Below are 17,883 nucleotides of genomic sequence, written 5' to 3'. Positions count from 1 at the left end.
TTAATCTGGGACACCCAAATTAGTGTGATATGTTAAGTTGGTACGGTTACATAAGACAGCTGGTTACTTAAGACAAAAATGAAAGTAGGGTGGTTGGTCAGGGAGGATGGGTGAGCGTCTAACATGGGTGGGTGTCTAGCGACCCGATGGTTGCGAGTTCAAATCTCATCAGGAAATTTTTTAGCATTTTTGCTAATTAGCAACTTTTCAACTACATACTACTTTTTAGCTACTTTACAACTACTTAGCATGTTAGCTAACCCTTTCCTAAGATTAACCCTAACCATATCCTTAACCGTAACTCTTAAACTTAAGCCTAACCTTAACTCTAACCCCTACCCTACTTAACGTTAGCCAGCTAGCTAATGTTAGTCACCTAGCTAGAATTCATAACACATCATATGTTCTGCAAATTCATATTGTACGTTTTTTAAATTTGTAACATAGAATATTAATTGTAATTCGTAACAGATCATACGAAATGGCTGATGGACACAAACAAATACATACCATACAAAATATAACATTTCATGGAGTATCTCAGATTTATGAAATAATACAAAATTCTCTGTGACTAAGTTGCAGAACCCCATCCCCCGCACTGCCCTACTAGTCTGGACAGAAGGGCGAGATGGGATGACTAAGACCAGCCTTCAAATGCATCTGTCAAGCTGGCGATCAACACATTGTGCTAAATGCTCTCTCTCCTTTAACCACACTTACACACCACATCCATCGACACTGAACAAAAATATAAACGCAACATGTAAATTGTTGGTTCCATGTTTCATGAGCTGAAATAAAATATCCCAGAAAATGTTCATAAGCACAAAAAGTACATTTCTCTCTAATTCTGTGCACAAATTTGCTTACATACCTGTGAGCATTTCTCCTTTGCCAAGATATCCATCCACCTGACAGGTGTGGCATATCAAGAAGCTGGTTAAACAGCATGATTATTGCACAGGTGCAGCTTGTGTGGGGACAATAAAAGGCCACTCTAAAATGTGCAGTTTTGTCCCAACACAGATGTCTCAACTTAAGAGGGAGCGTGCAATTGGCATGCCAGACAATTTTATATGAATGTCTCTACTCTATGTCTCTAATTTGGCAGTACGTCCAACCGGCCTCACAACTGCAGACCACATGTATGGCGTCCACATGTATGGCGTCTTGTGGGTGAGCAGTTTGCTGATGTCAACATTGTGAACAGGGTGCACCATTGAGGCGGTGGGGTTATGGTATGGGCAGGCATAACCTACGGAAAACGAACACAATTGCATTTTATCGATAGCAATTTGAATACCATCACAAGATCTGAAGCCCATTGTGAGGCCCGTTTCTTTTGAAGGAATCTGTGACCAACAGATGCATATCAATCAATCAATCAAATTTTATTTATATAGCCCTTCGTACATCAGCTGATATCTCAAAGTGCTGTACAGAAACCCAGCCTAAAACCCCAAACAGCAAGCAATGCAAGTGTAGAAGCACGGTGGCTAGGAAAAACTCCCTAGAAAGGCCAAAACCTAGGAAGAAACCTAGAGAGGAACCAGGCTATGTGGGGTGGCCAGTCCTCTTCTGGCTGTGCCGGGTGGAGATTATAACAGAACATGGCCAAGATGTTCAAATGTTCATAAATGACCAGCATGGTCGAATAATAACAAGGCAGAACAGTTGAAACTGGAGCAGCAGCACAGTCAGGTGGACTGGGGACAGCAAGGAGTCATCATGTCAGGTCGTCCTGGGGCACGGTCCTTGGGCTCAGGTCCTCCGAGAGAGAGAAAGAAAGAGAGAATTAGAGAGAGCATATGTGGGGTGGCCAGTCCTCTTCTGGCTGTGCCGGGTGGAGATTATAACAGAACATGGCCAAGATGTTCAAATGTTCATAAATGACCAGCATGGTCAAATAATAGTAAGGCAGAACAGTTGAAACTGGAGCAGCAGCATGGCCAGGTGGACTGGGGACAGCAAGGAGTCATCATGTCAGGTAGTCCTGGGGCATGGTCCTAGGGCTCAGGTCAGTTGAAACTGGAGCAGCAGCATGGCCAGTTGGACTGGGGACAGCAAGGAGCCATCATGTCAGGTAGTCCTGGGGCATGGTCCTAGGGCTCAGGTCCTCCGAGAGAGAGAAAGAAAGAAGGAGAGAATTAGAGAATGCACACTTAGATTCACACAGGACACCGAATAGGACAGGAGAAGTACTCCAGATAAAACAAACTGACCCTAGCCCCCCGACACAAACTACTGCAGCATAAATTCTGGAGGCTGAGACAGGAGGGGTGAGGAGACACTGTGGCCCCATCCGAGGACACCCCCGGACAGGGCCAAACAGGAAGGATATAACCCCACCCACTTTGCCAAAGCACAGCCCCCACACCACTAGAGGGATATCTTCAACCACCAACTTACCATCCTGAGACAAGGCTGAGTATAGCCCACAAAGATCTCCGCCACGGCACAACCCAAGGGGGGCGCCAACCCAGACAGGATGACCACAACAGTGAATCAACCCACTCAGGTGACGCACCCCCTGCAGGGACGGCATGAGAGAGCCCCAGTAAGCCAGTGACTCAGCCCCTGTAATAGGGTTAGAGGCAGAGAATCCCAGTGGAAAGAGGGGAACTGGCCAGGCAGAGTCTGCGTCTCTCACATGGGTAGGCAGGCCATTCCATAAAAAGGGAGCTCTATAGCAGAAAGCCCTGCCTCCAGCTGTTTGCTTAGAAATTCTAGGGACAAGTAGGAGGCCTGCGTCTTGTGACCGTAGCGTACGTGTAAGTATGTACGGCAGGACCAAATCAGAGAGATAGGTAGGAGCAAGCCCATGTAATGCTTTGTAGGTTAGCAGTAAAACCTTGAAATCAGCCCTTGCTTTGACAGGAAGCCAGTGTAGAGAGGCTAGCACTGGAGTAATATGATCAATTTTTTTGGTTCTAGTCAGGATTCATATCTGTATTCCCAATCATATGAAATCCATAGATTAGGGACTAATGAATTTATTTCAAATCACTGATTTCCTCATATGAACTGTAACTCAGTAAAATCTTTGAATTTGTTGCTAAATTGTTGCTATTTCTATTTCATCCATACAGGCCAACTTGAAGGCAGAATATGTTACAAGTACAAATAGGGTACCGATGTGTTAAAATCATTATTTGTCGGATGTCTCAAAGTTTTGATTGAAATATGAGATGCATTCCACATTGTGTTCAGGACCAACTGACACAAGGTGGCAGCACTGCCACTGATGAGGGAGAGGGGCTTTGAGCTCAAGTAAATGAACTAGTAGACTACTACCCCAATGACCGTATTAATTAACAGGCTTTCCAACTTACTTTATAGCATCATTAGGGCCTATTGATTGTAGGCTAGGCTACCTCTGTTTTGAGGTTCATCAAGTTATGAACAAGTCAGTTTTATTACACATTCAAACAATAGCCTATAAAGTAAGCTAATCATTCCAATAGTTCATATGTTACAACATGTAATTAACATGATGTTAAACATTCTATGTCTATTTTTAAACTATAAGGCAATTGCTACCTTTCTCTACAAGCCAATGTAGGCCTAGTGCACCATGCCATGACTTTGAGAGGGCACTGATAGACAATTTCAATACCATGTTATTCATTCTGTGTGGAAAGGAAACCTATTTTGTAGCTCATATGTGACACACACATACAGCATCAATTGTTCTTAATTAGCCTACTACATTGTAATTAGACTTGTGCCACTTTCAGCACTTGGTCTATTTTAGGCGTGACTTTACAGTGCAGAATAAATGGAAACGTGAATTATGCAAATCTTAATCAGGATAAGGCATTAAATGAATTTTAATTGTGTAAAAGTAATTCAATCCGACAGAAAATCCCTACAGACTTGTATTTTTAAAAGCATGGTAAATGGTTTTCCTCCAAATTCCTCCATTTGAAAAAAGAGCATGTATTGTCAATTTGGCTGTAGGTTATCATTATGATATGGAATAGGACTAGCCAGGGTGCCAGTCTGTCAAAAGGAGTTTTCAAGAGAGAAGAGACAGACTTGGCACCCAGGCTGGGATAGGCTTAGTTGTATTGCCCATAAAAATAGAATTACAATGCCATGTCAGCCATACTGAGTTTACCCATGAAGGTGCAGTAAAATTGCTTTGGTCTGATGGGCTTTTTCCTTTATGCTAATTATATTTCTATGGTAGTGCCTTCAGTCCTCGATCTCCTGGTCCCTCCACATAGTTTATGTAGAGCTCTCCTCCTGGTCTTGGCAGATGCGTGTGATGACGATGCAGTGGTAATTCCAAAGGAGAAGCAGTATCATGGCTGTTAGGGCGAGAATCACTAAGTCTCCCATCAGTCTCTGCCTTAGTCATCTCCAACCTACACAAACCCAAGCCTTTCCTATGAGATCTGCAGAGTTGCACAGAGCAGAAACAACCTCAAGGTTAGATTGGGAAAATAGATTTTTGGGAAATGTTCACAGATGTTTGTATTACCAGATAGTCTAACCGTGAATGGAACTAAAGGAGCATCCACATGTGCTTATCTGAATTATTCTTGGTTCCTGTTCTTGAGCACCCACAGCTGTGCATGGTCCTTGGATATGCTTTTGTTCCGACCCTGTAGCCTAGTAAAACGCTAAATTAATCAAGGGCTACATCTACTTTAATTCAAATCAAATCAAAGTTTATTTGTCACGTGTGCTGAATACAACAGGTGTAGTAGACCTTAAAGTGAAATGCTTACTTACAGGCTCTAACCAATAGTGCAAAAAAGGTATTAGGTGAACAATAGGTAAGTAGAGAAATTAAACAACAGTAAAAAGACAGGCTATATAGAGTAGGGAGGATATAAAAAGTAGCGAGGCTACATACAGACACCGGTTAGTCAGGCTGATTGAGGTAGTATGTATGTGTAGATATGGTTATAGTGGCTATGCATATATGATGAAAAGAGAGTAGTAGTGGCGTAAAAGAGGGGTTGGCGGGTGGTGGGTGGGACACAATGCAGATAGCCCAAAAAAAACAATGCAGATAGCCCGGTCAGCCACTGTGCGGGAGCACTGGTTGGTCGGCTCAATTGAGGTAGTATGTACATGAATGTATAGTTAAAGTGACTATGCATATATGATTTACAGAGAGTAGCAGCAGCATAAAAGGAGGGGTTGAGGCGGGGGGGCACACAATGCAAATTCTCCAGGTAGCCATTTGATTACCTGTTCAGGAGTCTTATGGCTTGGGGGTAAAAACTGTTGAGAAGCCTTTTTGTCCTGGACTTGGCACTCCGGTACCGCTTGCCATGCGGTAGTAGAGAGAACAGTCTATGCCTGGGGTGGCTGGGGTCTTCGACAATTTTTTGGGCCTTCCTCTGACACCGCCTGGTCCTGGATGGCAGGCAGATTGCCCCAGTGATGTATTGGGCCGTACGCACTACCCTCTGTAGTGCCTTGTGGTCAGAGGCCGAACAGTTGCTGTACCAGGCAGTGATGCAACCAGTCAGGATGCTCTCCATGTTGCAGCTGTAGACCCATGCCAAATCTTTTTAGTTTCCTGAGGGGGAATAGGCTTTGTCGTGCCCTCTTCACGACTGTCTTGGTGTGTTTGGACTATTCTAGTTTGTTGTTGATGTGGACACCAAAGAACTTGAAGTTTTCAACCTGCTCCACTACAGCCCAGTCAATGAGAATGGGGGCGAGCTTGGTCCTCCTTTACCTGTAGTCCACAATAATCTCCTTAGTCTTGGTTACGTTGAGGGATAGGTTGTTATTCTAGCACCACCCGGCCAGGTCTCTAACTTCCTCCCTATAGGCTATCTCGTCGTTGTTGGTGATCAGGACTACCACTATTGTGTTGTCTGCAAACGTTGTGGGTGAACAGTGAGTACAGGAGGGGACTGAGCACGCGCCCCTGGGGAGCTCCAGTGTTGAGCATCAGCGTGGCAGATGTGTTGCTGCCTACCCTCACCACATGGGGGTGGCCTGTCAGGAAGTCCAGGATCCAGTTGCAGAGGGAGGTGTTTAGTCCCAGGATCATTAGCTTAGTGATGAGCTTTGAGGGTACTATGGTGTTGAACTTTGAGCTGTAGTCAATAAATAGCATTCTCACGTAAGTGTTCCTTTTGTCCAGGTGGGAAAGGGCAGTGTGGAGTGCAATAGAGAATACATCATCTGTGGATCTGTTGGGCGGTATGCAAATTGGAGTGGGTCTAGGGTTTCTGGGATAATGGTGTTGATGTGAGCCATTACCAACCTTTCAAAGCACTTCATGGCTACAGACATGAGTGCTACGGGTCTGTAGTCATTTTTAGGCAGGTTGCCTTTGCGTTCTTGTGCACAGGGACTATGATAGTGTGCTTGAAACATGTTGGTATTACAGACTTAAACAGGGACATGTTGAAAATGTCAATGAAGACACCTGCCAGTTGGTTAGCACATGCCCGGAGCACACATCCTGGTAATCCGTCTGGCCTCACAGCCTTGTGTATGTTGACCTGTTTAAAGGTCTTAATCACATCGGCTACAGAGATCGTGATCACACAGTCGCCTGGAACAGCTGATGCTCTCATGCATGCCTCAGTGTTGCTTGCCTTGAAGCGAGCATAGCAGTGATTTAGCTTGTTTGGTAGGCTCGTGTCACTAGGCAGCTCGCGGCTGTGCTTCCCTTTGCAGTCTGTAATAGTTTGCAAACCCTGCCACATACGACGAGCGTCGGAGCCGGTGTAGTATGATTCAATCTTAGCCATGTATTGACGATGTGCCTGTTTGATGGTTCGTTGCAGGCATAGCAGGATTTCTTGTAAGGTTTCATGTTAGAGTCCCGCACCTTGAAAGCGGCAGCTCTACCCTTATCTCAGTGTGAATGTTGCCTGTAATCCATGGCTTCTGGTTGGGGTATGTACGTACAGTCACTGTGGGGACGACATCCTTGATGCACTTATTGATAAAGCCAGTGACTGATGTGGTGTACTCCTCAATGCCATCGGAAGAATCCCGGAACATGTTCCAGTCTGTGATAGCAAAACAGTCCTGTAGTTTAGCATCTGCTTCATCTGACCACTTTTTTATAGACCGAGTCACTGGTGCTTCCTGCTTTAATTTTTACTTGTAAGCAGGAATCAGGATGATAGAGTTCTGGTCAGATTTACCAAATGGAGGGCGAGGGAGAGCTTTGTACGCATCTGTGTGTGGAGTACAGGTGATCTAGAATTTTTTTTCCTCTAGTTGCACATTTAACATGTTGATGGAAGTTTGGTAGAACTGATTTAAGTTTCCCTGAATTAAAGTCTCCGGCCACTAGGAGCACCGCCTCTGGGTGAGTGGCTTCCTTATGCAGCTAACTGAATGTGGTCTTAGTGCCAGCATCTGTCTGTGGTGGTAAATACACAGCCAAAGTATAGCTGAGAACTCTCTAGGCAAGTATTGTGGCCTGCAATTTATCACAATATACTCTACTTCAGGCAAGCAAAATCTAGAGACTTCCTTAGATTTCGTGCACCAGCTGTTGTTTACAAATATGCACAGATATGCACCGGAGTGTGCTGTTCTATCTTGCCGGTGCCGTGTGTATCCCGCTAGCTGAATATCCATGTCGTCATTCAGCCACGATTCTGTGAAACAGGATATTACATTTTTTGATGTCCCGTTGGTAGGATATTCGTGATCGTACATCGTCTAGTTTATTGTCCAATGATTGCACGTTGGCAAGTAGTATTGACGGTAAACGGCAGCTTTCCCACTCACCATCTCCGGGTCCTCAGGAGGCATCCGGCTCTTTGTCCTCTGTATCCGCGTCACTTTCTCTTGCAAATGACGTGGATGTCGTCCCTTCCAGGTGTTTGGAGGATGTCTTGTGCGTCTTTTTTGATGAAGAAAAAATCTTTGTCTAATCCGAGGTGAGTGATCACTGTCCTGATATCCAGAATCTCTTTTTTTGCCGTAAGATACAGTTGCAGAAACATTATGTATAAAATAAGTTACAAATAACGCGAAAAAAAAACACATAATAGCACAATTGGTTGGGCGCCTGTAAAACTGCTGGCATTTCTTCCGGCGCCATTTTACATCTACTTTAATTCGTTGAAAAAGGTCTGTTTGTGGGTCGCCAGGAACGTGATTGTATAATACTGTTCCTTGAATATAGCTGATCATCATATTCAAATTCAAAAATATTGTATTATAAACTCGTTGTTTTACAGCATGTGTTCGTAATGGCTGCTCAGTGAAACAACCTGTCCTGATTTGTCATAGACGCTTGCTAAAAAACTTTCATGAGCAAACCTTCCTTCATGACCTGACATCTGTAAATTGGTATAGAATCAGCTTGATCCCCTCTGCCGAAGACACTAAGACCTGTTTTTTGATATTTTCAGTGATATTGTTAACAAACGCCCCCAACGAGAAAATGAGAATTAAAAACAGTTTCAGCCCCTGGTTCGACCGTGATCTTGCAGAGTTACTCGACCTCAAGAATTGCATTTGGCTAAAGGCTCAACACACGCATACTCACAAGCAACAGTGTGTAAAAACCTTGTGAAGACTTACAGAAAACGTTTGACCTCTGTCATTGCCAACAAAGGGTATATAAACAAAGTATTGAGATATACTTTTGTTATTGACCAAATACTTATTTTCCACCATAATTTGCAAATAAATTCATTAAAAATCCTACAATGTGATTTTCTGGATTTTTTCCCCCTTTGTCTGTCATAGTTGAAGTGTACCTATAATGAAAATGTACAGGCCTCTCTCATCTTTTTAAGTGGGAGAACTTGCACAATTGGTGGCTGACTAAATACTTTTTTGCCCCACTGTATATAGGGGGGGAATCAAGGAGGTGATGGAGTCCAGGTGAGTGTCATTATGCGCTGATGCGTGTAAGGATGGTGACAGGTGTGAGCCATAACGAGCAGCCTGGTGACCTAGGGGCCGGCGAGGGAGCACACGTGACAGTTCTTAACTGTCAAAAGGTTAAATAAAAATTATGAAAAATGAAAAATGTGCAAGTGCACTTGAAAACAGGTGGTACCTAGACTAAAAAAACAGATATTAGAGTTAAAGCACAGGGAAAGAAAAGAACGTGAACATGCTGCCAGACAGCAAGAACAGGAAAGTGAGCATGCCATTGAATTAAGAGCGATAGATCTGGAAACACTCCGAATCCAGTCAGGCCATCCTACAACCTCAACAGAGTTTGATCTTGGTCAGAACACCCGGCTTGTACCACTTCTTTTTTTTGTTGCAGTCCATCCAATTGAAAAGTGCATATTCACATACAGTACATGACATGTGTTCTAGACTAGCAGCATGTAAGATAAACATGCACAATAATACAGGATACCCTTACAAATTTTCACTGCAGATAAAATGCTGTAAAAATGCAGTACAATTAAATAATGGTTGTTTCATGATCATTGGATTGCTTACTTACAACTTTTAAGCAATTAACATTACGCAAAATTTGATTTTAATTTCAGTAGCTAAACGAGGAGATAGGCATATCAGTTCCAGCTAAAGCAATTGTTGGTGTTTCATACTGGAGAGGGAATGCAAAACAACGACGCTGGACAGAGTGGAATCAGGTGTATCAAAAAGGCAGTTTATTGGTCAAAGTTATCTTGTCCTGCCGTTTATCGTGCACGGACCTAAGCAATGTGACTCTGTGAAGAGTCAGAATAATTAGGCTGCTCAGCCAGAGTTTACAGCAGAATGTATACACAGAATAATGTAGGTGGAGTCTCGTCGTGTTGGTCTTCTGACTGGTCCTGAAGAGTTGGAGGCGGGCCTTGCTCTAGCCAGAGCGGGCCCCATTGGTGCACAGCAAAGTCCTTTGCTCTTGGCACCCGACCAGTAGGGGGGGTAGAGTGTGAGTGTACAGTCCTTCATGAGATGTTTGTGTGTCCAGGAACGAAAGATAGGGGAAACTAGCAGTGTCTGCTTTAGGCGCAGGTGTTTCCTGTTTATGCAGGAGTGCATGAAAGGGTCAATGTCAGTGAGATAGCTTGGCACTTAGTAAATGTTCTATTGCCATACTGGCTGAAAACATTCTCCTCCCTTGCTTGATAGCTAGCCAACTACGGCTAACTTACAGTCACATCAAACAGTGCAACCAATATAACAACAGTAGTGGCATTTGCATAAACTGTTCATTTGGATACATCCATAACAATGAGCAACAACACACAGCTAACACAATCACTTCAAACTGAAGCTGGAAAGACTGTACACTAGCTGCAGTTTCAGTTTCAAGTTTTAATGTCACGTGTACAAGTACAGTGAAATGCCTTTCTTGCAAACTCAAAACCCAACAATGCAAGAATCAATAAAAAAGTACCAGAGAAATAAGAATTTGAAATATGATATACACAATAAAGTAAGTAAGGCCAGACAAAACTGATTCAATGTTTAACGGATTTTCCCCCCAGAAAAGTGAGGCGAGCGAGTGAAAAAACAATAATAATTAAGTGGATAAGTAATAACAGTACTTTACCACATTGTTCTAGACTATATGGACATGAACAATAGGCAAAATATTCAATTTCAGACTTATTTTCAGATTATTAGTATTAATACACAAATTAACATTAATGAACATTATTCACATAGGATGTCTAACAGAATGCAATATTCTATCATATTCAAAAATTATTGGGAAGTTATGAATGTATTATCAGTTCATTAATCTGCTTAAATTGTATAGCCTAACACATTTTTGTAATCAAATTAAAAATGTTGATACACCATAATGAGTTCATTACCTGACTGCATCTCTAGAGCTTAGGCATAAACAAAATATTCATACTAATATGATTAGGCCTCCTCCACCTGATGATCTGCACGAAGTGTGTGCGTGCCACTGGCGATGTCCTTTGCTGGACATGCTAGCTGTTCTCGGTGGCGCATCATCACTTCAAACGCATTCCGTCGTGGTGTTATCGGTTGGCCTATTGATACTGGTCGTACTGATAAAATGTAAGTTATGAATCGCAAATCACCCAGCTGACACACTTCGATTTCATCAATCATTTTGTCTTCAATTTGGTTGTCCAAAATACTTTCAGCTTTCTCTGCGTCTTTGCTGATGAATGCCCTGGCCAATCAATTGGTTAAATTACAGTGTTGTTTCGTCTATTAATATCTTCTAATAGATCTGAAAATGATGCAAAAAACATGAATTTAACCGATGTTTGTTTATAATGAGGGACGTCCCACATTTAACCTGGAAACATAAATTGTATGAATTTGTGCTGGCTTCAGCCATGACAGCGTGAGAGAGAAATGAAACATCTGCATGTCGCCTGCAGGTGAGAGCGTATGGGGGGAGATTCATGCCAGAATTAACCTCATGAAGCTACTGATACCTTTCACCAAGTCACTTAACCTCTTCCTAGCGCCATAAAATAACGCCATGAATTAACATGGACTGTCAATGGAGACAAGTTAGTTTCTAAGGCGTCAAACGTTCACGTCACGTGACACGTCATGTAGATGTGCACGTTGCGTAACGTGTCAGTATGCGGGTAAGTTTATTATGAATGATCTTACCATGAATGCCTTAATGTCTACATGTGTTACCCGTTAGTTTAAGTGTCTGTTTAGTTCATCAATTTAATTTGTCGATTTAGCTAAAATAGGCCTATCATCTCAATGCAAAAATTATTAGGCTAGTTGATATCGCAGCTACCATTACTGTGTAGATATGCCTATTTCTTTCATCAATACAAACACAAGGGCTTCTTGGTAGCATAGTGGTTAGTGTTGGGCCAGTAAACATTAGATATCTATTGTATGTCTTAGCAATGTTGAATTAACAAATACCATCAAGGGATACGATACACAATAACAAAAACCTCATGAAACAGGTGTGAAAATCAATCTAGCAATATTTTACATTTAAATACATAACCATTGATATTTGTTTGGTAGATGTGTCAATTTACTTTCAGATTTTTTTGTACACTCACTTGGCAATCAGACTGAAATACAGAATTATGGTGTGGAATAGAGAGGAGGTGGGTCTTGTGTGGATGGGAGGTTCTGCCTGTCACTTGTTTTTCAACAGGCAGTGGACTCTAAGAGTGTCTAAGAGTGTTTGCAGTGCTAGTGATTTTAGCTAATCTGTGCAGCTCACATTATGTGCCCAGTATGATAGTTGTCTTGCTCTTTCTAAGCAAATAATGACAACTTGACAATAACAGTTGCTGATGTAATGAAAAGTTGGAGGGTGGTTGGTAATGGGGGACATCAGGAGGATCCATGTCTGGGTGTTTGGCAGAATCCCTATGTCCTGGAGAACAGGAGCAGAGTAAAGGGAACAAGGTAGGAGGCAGATGTAAACAAGCAAACACACATTAAATGATAATCAGGTATGTAAAAAATAGTTATTGAATTATTTAATTTAATGTTTGATGAGACATGCAATAATGTTAATGGCAGACAGAAAGGATACCAGTCTAATTTTTTATGTCAGTGGGGTTGGTAAGGGATGGTCCCTGGAAAAGATAGAGATTAGTTGTGAGAGAAACTCCAGGGTGGTGTCATGACCACTGGAGTTATACACCTTAATCAGTGTCTGCTGCAGACCTATTGTAGGTCGTAGTACCACCCTCCTCCACCCTCCATCCCTCCGTACCTACCTGGATGTAGCGGTTACTTAACGTGACCCAATGGTTAGCCTTGAGATTGACTATTTGGAGAAACCCCTGAGCCAGCGCTGGTATTGCTGAGAGCATGGCGATGCCGCCCAACACGAGGCAGCAAATGCAAATAGTTATCAGGGATTTTTATATTCACCTTAACGGATGTTGACCCCAGCGAGGAGCGAAAGAGCACCAAACTTTCCCGGGTCTAGTCTTCCTTTCTTCCAAGCCAAGTCATTCACCCAGATTCACCCAAAGCACTTGGTCCCCTTGATTCTTCTCAGGTAGATCCTCCTCATGCGCCCTGTCCATGTTCAGTCTCACCTTGATTGGTAGAAATAAATGCAATTATATTTCATATTATTATAAATACATCTATCTAGGAAGGCCAGAAAATAAATTAACAGCGGACAATAATTTTCACCTGGTCAAAAACCTCCACATCCTTCTCAGTGGTCTTCGAAGGTGTTCTGATCTGGTTCAAAAAACACTGCTGTGTTGTGTGAAAAGATAATTACCTTCCACCATTCCTGGTACCCGTCAAGGGACTTTCCCATGGCAGTCCTGTTGGTCCGTTCATCCAAATGGGGAGTCACCATACACCTACACATTCACATTATATATATAAAAATCTCACTGTACTATCAGTGTCGATTTCGGGGGGGGAAAAAACCTCTACATTACAGGACGCCTATGCAAAACAATGCTACTGTGAACTTCCTGGTCCCGTCCCTCTAGTCAGTGATTCACCACAGGAAGGAGTAATGGATGTATAGTTCATTTATTTCCAAAGCTGCAATCATGGGACACACACACAGTATGGATGAATGATGAGTAGTCAACGGGATAGAACACTCCCACAGCAATTCTCCATAGATCTGCTCTATAATATACAAACAAAAGAACAATTGAAATGTCTATCAAAGTCATTGTGATCATGTAGTGGATTTAACCATTTCTAATTTACTATGATAAAAATATTGCTTCCATGTGTAATCTCATATAGAATAAACTATCATCCATTTTAGCATTCAAAATAATTCAAATGAACCTGAAAAATTACTCAACATCACACTCTTGTGGAGAAGAAATATAATACCTAGAATGTACCACATGTTCCTAAACCCTTCAAAATCAGGCTAATACGCTGTTAGCTAGTGCTCATAAATGTATAAAACATATACTTTATACATTTGTCATAAATTACCTGCAATCATGACACACACAGTATGGATGAATGATGAGTAGTTGACGGGAAATAAATAGCACTCCTAAAGATGCATTTTCAAGAAAGCTACCAACTTCAGAGGGAATTTAAGCTAGCATAAAACCCACATGGCAAACTGAGATTCGGCAAATAACATGTAAAGAGTGCCTTAATTGACGCCAAACCAACAATTAGTTACTAAAAACATAAATTGCTAATGTACGATGTAAAATGTGGATTTTATGATGTAATGTCAACTTTATACATTTCTATCCCGGACCATTCCATTTTCAACTCACCAACAGCAATTCTCCATAGATCCGCTGTGGATTACCCAGAATCCCATAATTTAATTACACCGTTACACTACAACCATTACATTAAACTGACATGGACTAAAACCAACTAGGCTAGAGCTAACTACTATAGCGTTTAGCCAAGATAAATTTGGTTAGCTAAATCATCAAGCTAGCAAACTGTTAAACGTTATTTTCGTACAAATATTAACACTAACACATTTTATTGTGACATCACATATTTACATATATTACATAAAGTAAACTGAGTTCATAGAAAATAAAACAATTTGTATCTAAAACATAGGAAAAAAAGTACAGAAAGTTTGAACGCCATGTTAATCTTGTAACTACCCATCCCGGATCCGGGAGAATTGTCAACAACTGACACTAAGTAGCATAACGCAACGGACAAAAAAATCTTACTAGAAAATATTGATATTCATGAAATGACAAGTGAAATATAATTTTGTTAATCACCCTGTCGTCTCAGATTTTGAAAATATGCTTTACAGCCATAGCAAGACAGGCATTTGTGTTAATTTACCGATAGCCTAGCATAGCAGTATGCCTAGCTAACAGCAGGCAATCTGGTCACGAAAATCAGAAAAGCAATCAAATTAAATTGTTTACCTTTGATGAGCTTCGGATGTTTTCACTCACGAGACTCCCAGTTAGATTGCAAATGTTCCTTTTTTCCAGAAAAATTATTTTCGTAGACAAAAAAAAAAAAAAAAAAAGCTCCATTAGTTCTTCATGTTTGGCTGAGAAAACGACCGGAAATTGTGGTCACGACAACACCGAAAAATATTCCAAATTAGTTCCATAATATCGACAGAAATTGCGGTCACGACAACGCCGAAAAATATTCCAAATTAGCTCCATATTATCGACAGAAACATGGCAAACGTTGTTTATAATCAATCCTCAAGGTGTTTTTCAAAATATCTATTCGATAATATATCAACCGGCACATTAAGGCCGGGTGGAAAAATGGCTTCCTCTGTCTTTTGCGGAAAAATACACAGAGCCATCAGGTGGACACTGGCATAATGTTGTCGCTCAGGCTCAGTTTTCAAAATAAAAGCCTGAAACTATGTCTTGTGATACTAGACACATTAAGGAAGCCACAGAAAAAGGAATCTCGTTGATATCCCATTCACTGCTCAATAGGGAAGCATAGGAAGGGATTCTTATTTAGAAACCGCTGCATTCCTGATTGGATTTTTCTCATTCTTTTGCCTGCAATATCAGCTCTGTTATACTCACAGACAATATCCTTACAGTTTTGGAAACTTTAGAGTGTTTTCTATCCTAAACTGTCAATTTTATGCATATTCTATTTTCTGGTCCTGAAAAATAGCTTGTTTACTTTGGGAACGTTATTTTTCCAAAAATAAAAAAATGACCCCTAGATTCAACAGGTTCTTGTTCATGTAAACCTTACCTCAAAAAAGTAATACTGGAACATTGGTAGCCAGGATGAGCTATTTCAAATCAAATCAAATTGTGTCACATGCGCCGAATACAAGTATAGACTTTACCGTGAAATGCATACTTACAAGCCCTTAACCAACAGTGCAGTTCAAGAAGTTTAAGAAAATATTTACCAAATAATAAACTAAAGTAAAAAATTTAATTAATTCAAAAGTAACACAATAACACAACACTAACGAGGCTATATACAGGGGGTACCTAGTCAGTGTGTAGGGGCACAGGTTAGTAATTTGTACATGTAGGTAGGGGTGAAGTGACTATGCATAGATAATTAACAGTGCAGCAGCATTGAACAAAACAAATGGAGGGGGGGTCAATGTAGGAGTAGCAGGGTGTCTTGTAATAATTGCATAAGGATGCAAGTTAAATCAAATCCAATTTTATTTGTCACATACACATGGTTAGCAGATGTTAGTGCGAGTGTAACGAAATGCTTGTGCTTCTAGTTCCGACAATGCAGTAATAACCAACAAGTAATCTAGCTAACAATTCCAAAACTACTACCTTATAGACACAAGTGTAAGGGGATAAAGAATATGTACATAAAGATATATGAATGAGGGATGGTACAGAGCGGCATAGGCAAGATACAGTAGATGGTATTGAGTGCAGTATATACATATGAGATGAGTATGTAAACAAAGTGGCATAGTTAAAGTGGCTAGTGATACATGTATCATAAGGATGCAGTAGATGATATAGAGTACAGTATATACGTATACATAAGAGATGAATAATGTAGGGTATGTAAACATTATATTAGGTAGCATTGTTTAAAGTGGCTAGTGATATATTTTACATCATTTCCCATAAATTCCCATTATTAAAGTGGCTGGAGTTGAGTCAGTGTGTTGGCAGCAGCCACTCAATGTTAGTGGTGGCTGTTTAACAGTCTGATGGCCTTGAGATAGAGGCTGTTTTTCAGTCTCTCGGTCCCAGCTTTGATGCACCTGTACTGACCTCGCCTTCTGGATGATAGCGGGGTGAACAGGCAGTGGCTCGGGTGGTTGCTGTCCTTAATGATCTTTATGGCCTTCCTGTTACATCGGGTGATGTAGGTGTCCTGGAGGGCAGGTAGTTTGCCCCCGGTGATGCGTTGTGCCGACCTCACTACCCTCTGGAGAGCCTTACGGTTGTGGGCGGAGCAGTTGCCGTACCAGGCGGTGATACAGCCCGACAGGATGCTCTCGATTGTGCATCTGTAGAAGTTTGTGAGTGCTTTTAGTGACAAGCAGAATTTCTTCAGCCTCCTGAGGTTGAAGAGGTGCTGCTGCGCCTTCTTCACGATGCTGTCTGTGTGGGTGGACCAATTCAGTTTGTCTGTGATGTCTGTGAGGAACTTAAAACTTACTACCCTCTCCACTACTGTTCAATCGATGTGGATAGGGGGGTGTTCCCTCTGCTGTTTCCTGAAGTCCACAATCATCTCCTTAGTTTTGTTGACGTTGAGTGTGAGGTTATTTTCCTGACACCACACTCTGAGGGCCCTCACCTCCTCCCTGTAGGCCGTCTCGTCGTTGTTGGTAATCAAGCCTACCACTGTTGTGTCGTCCGCAAACTTGATGATTGAGTTGGGGTCGTGCGTGGCCACGCAGTCGTGGGTGAACAGGGAGTACAGGAGAGGGCTCAGAACGCACCCTTGTGGGGCCCCAGTGTTGAGGATCAGCGGGGTGGAGATGTTGTTGCCTACCCTCACCACCTGGGGGCGGCCCGTCAGGAAGTCCAGTACCCAGTTGCACAGGGCGGAGTCGAGACCCAGGGTCTCGAGCTTGATGACGAGCTTGGAGGGCACTATGGTGTTAAATGCCGAGCTGTAGTCGATGAACAGCATTCTCACATAGGTATTCCTCTTGTCCAGATGGGTTAGGGCAGTGTGCAGTGTGGTTCGAATTGCATCGTCTGTGGACCTATTTGGGCGGTAAGCAAATTGGAGTGGGTCTAGGGTGTCAGGTAGGGTGGAGGTGATATGGTCCTTGTCTAGTCTCTCAAAGCACTTCATGATGACGGAAGTGAGTGCTACGGGGCGGTAGTCGTTTAGCTCAGTTACCTTAGCTTTCTTGGGAACAGGAACAATGGTGGCCCTCTTGAAGCATGTGGGAACAGACTGGGATAGGGATTGATTGAATAGACACGTCATCTTTTGTTTGCTTGTTTTTTTATATATTTTTTTTATTTAACTAGGCAAGTCTGTAAAGAACAAATTCTTATTTACAATGATGACCTACCCCGGCCAAACCCTAACCCGGACGACACTGGG

General features: G+C 42.0%; 1 long non-coding RNA gene across 1 annotated transcript; it reads right to left on the bottom strand.

Moving 5' to 3' along the window:
• Positions 1-9,565: 9,565 nt before the first annotated feature.
• LOC118394280 (uncharacterized) lies at positions 9,566-13,344 on the bottom strand. The gene is made up of 3 exons (XR_004827717.2): positions 13,145-13,344; positions 12,781-12,950; positions 9,566-12,274 (listed from the first exon to the last, which is right to left on the bottom strand). It is a non-coding gene; the product is annotated as an uncharacterized LOC118394280 (long non-coding RNA).
• Between the last annotated feature and the right edge of the window lie 4,539 nt (positions 13,345-17,883).

The sequence above is a fragment of the Oncorhynchus keta genome, chromosome 14 (assembly GCF_023373465.1).
Source record: "Oncorhynchus keta strain PuntledgeMale-10-30-2019 chromosome 14, Oket_V2, whole genome shotgun sequence".
Lineage (NCBI taxonomy): Eukaryota > Metazoa > Chordata > Actinopteri > Salmoniformes > Salmonidae > Oncorhynchus > Oncorhynchus keta.
Note: the sequence above shows the minus strand (reverse complement) of the source record. Positions and strands in the feature narration are given on the sequence as shown.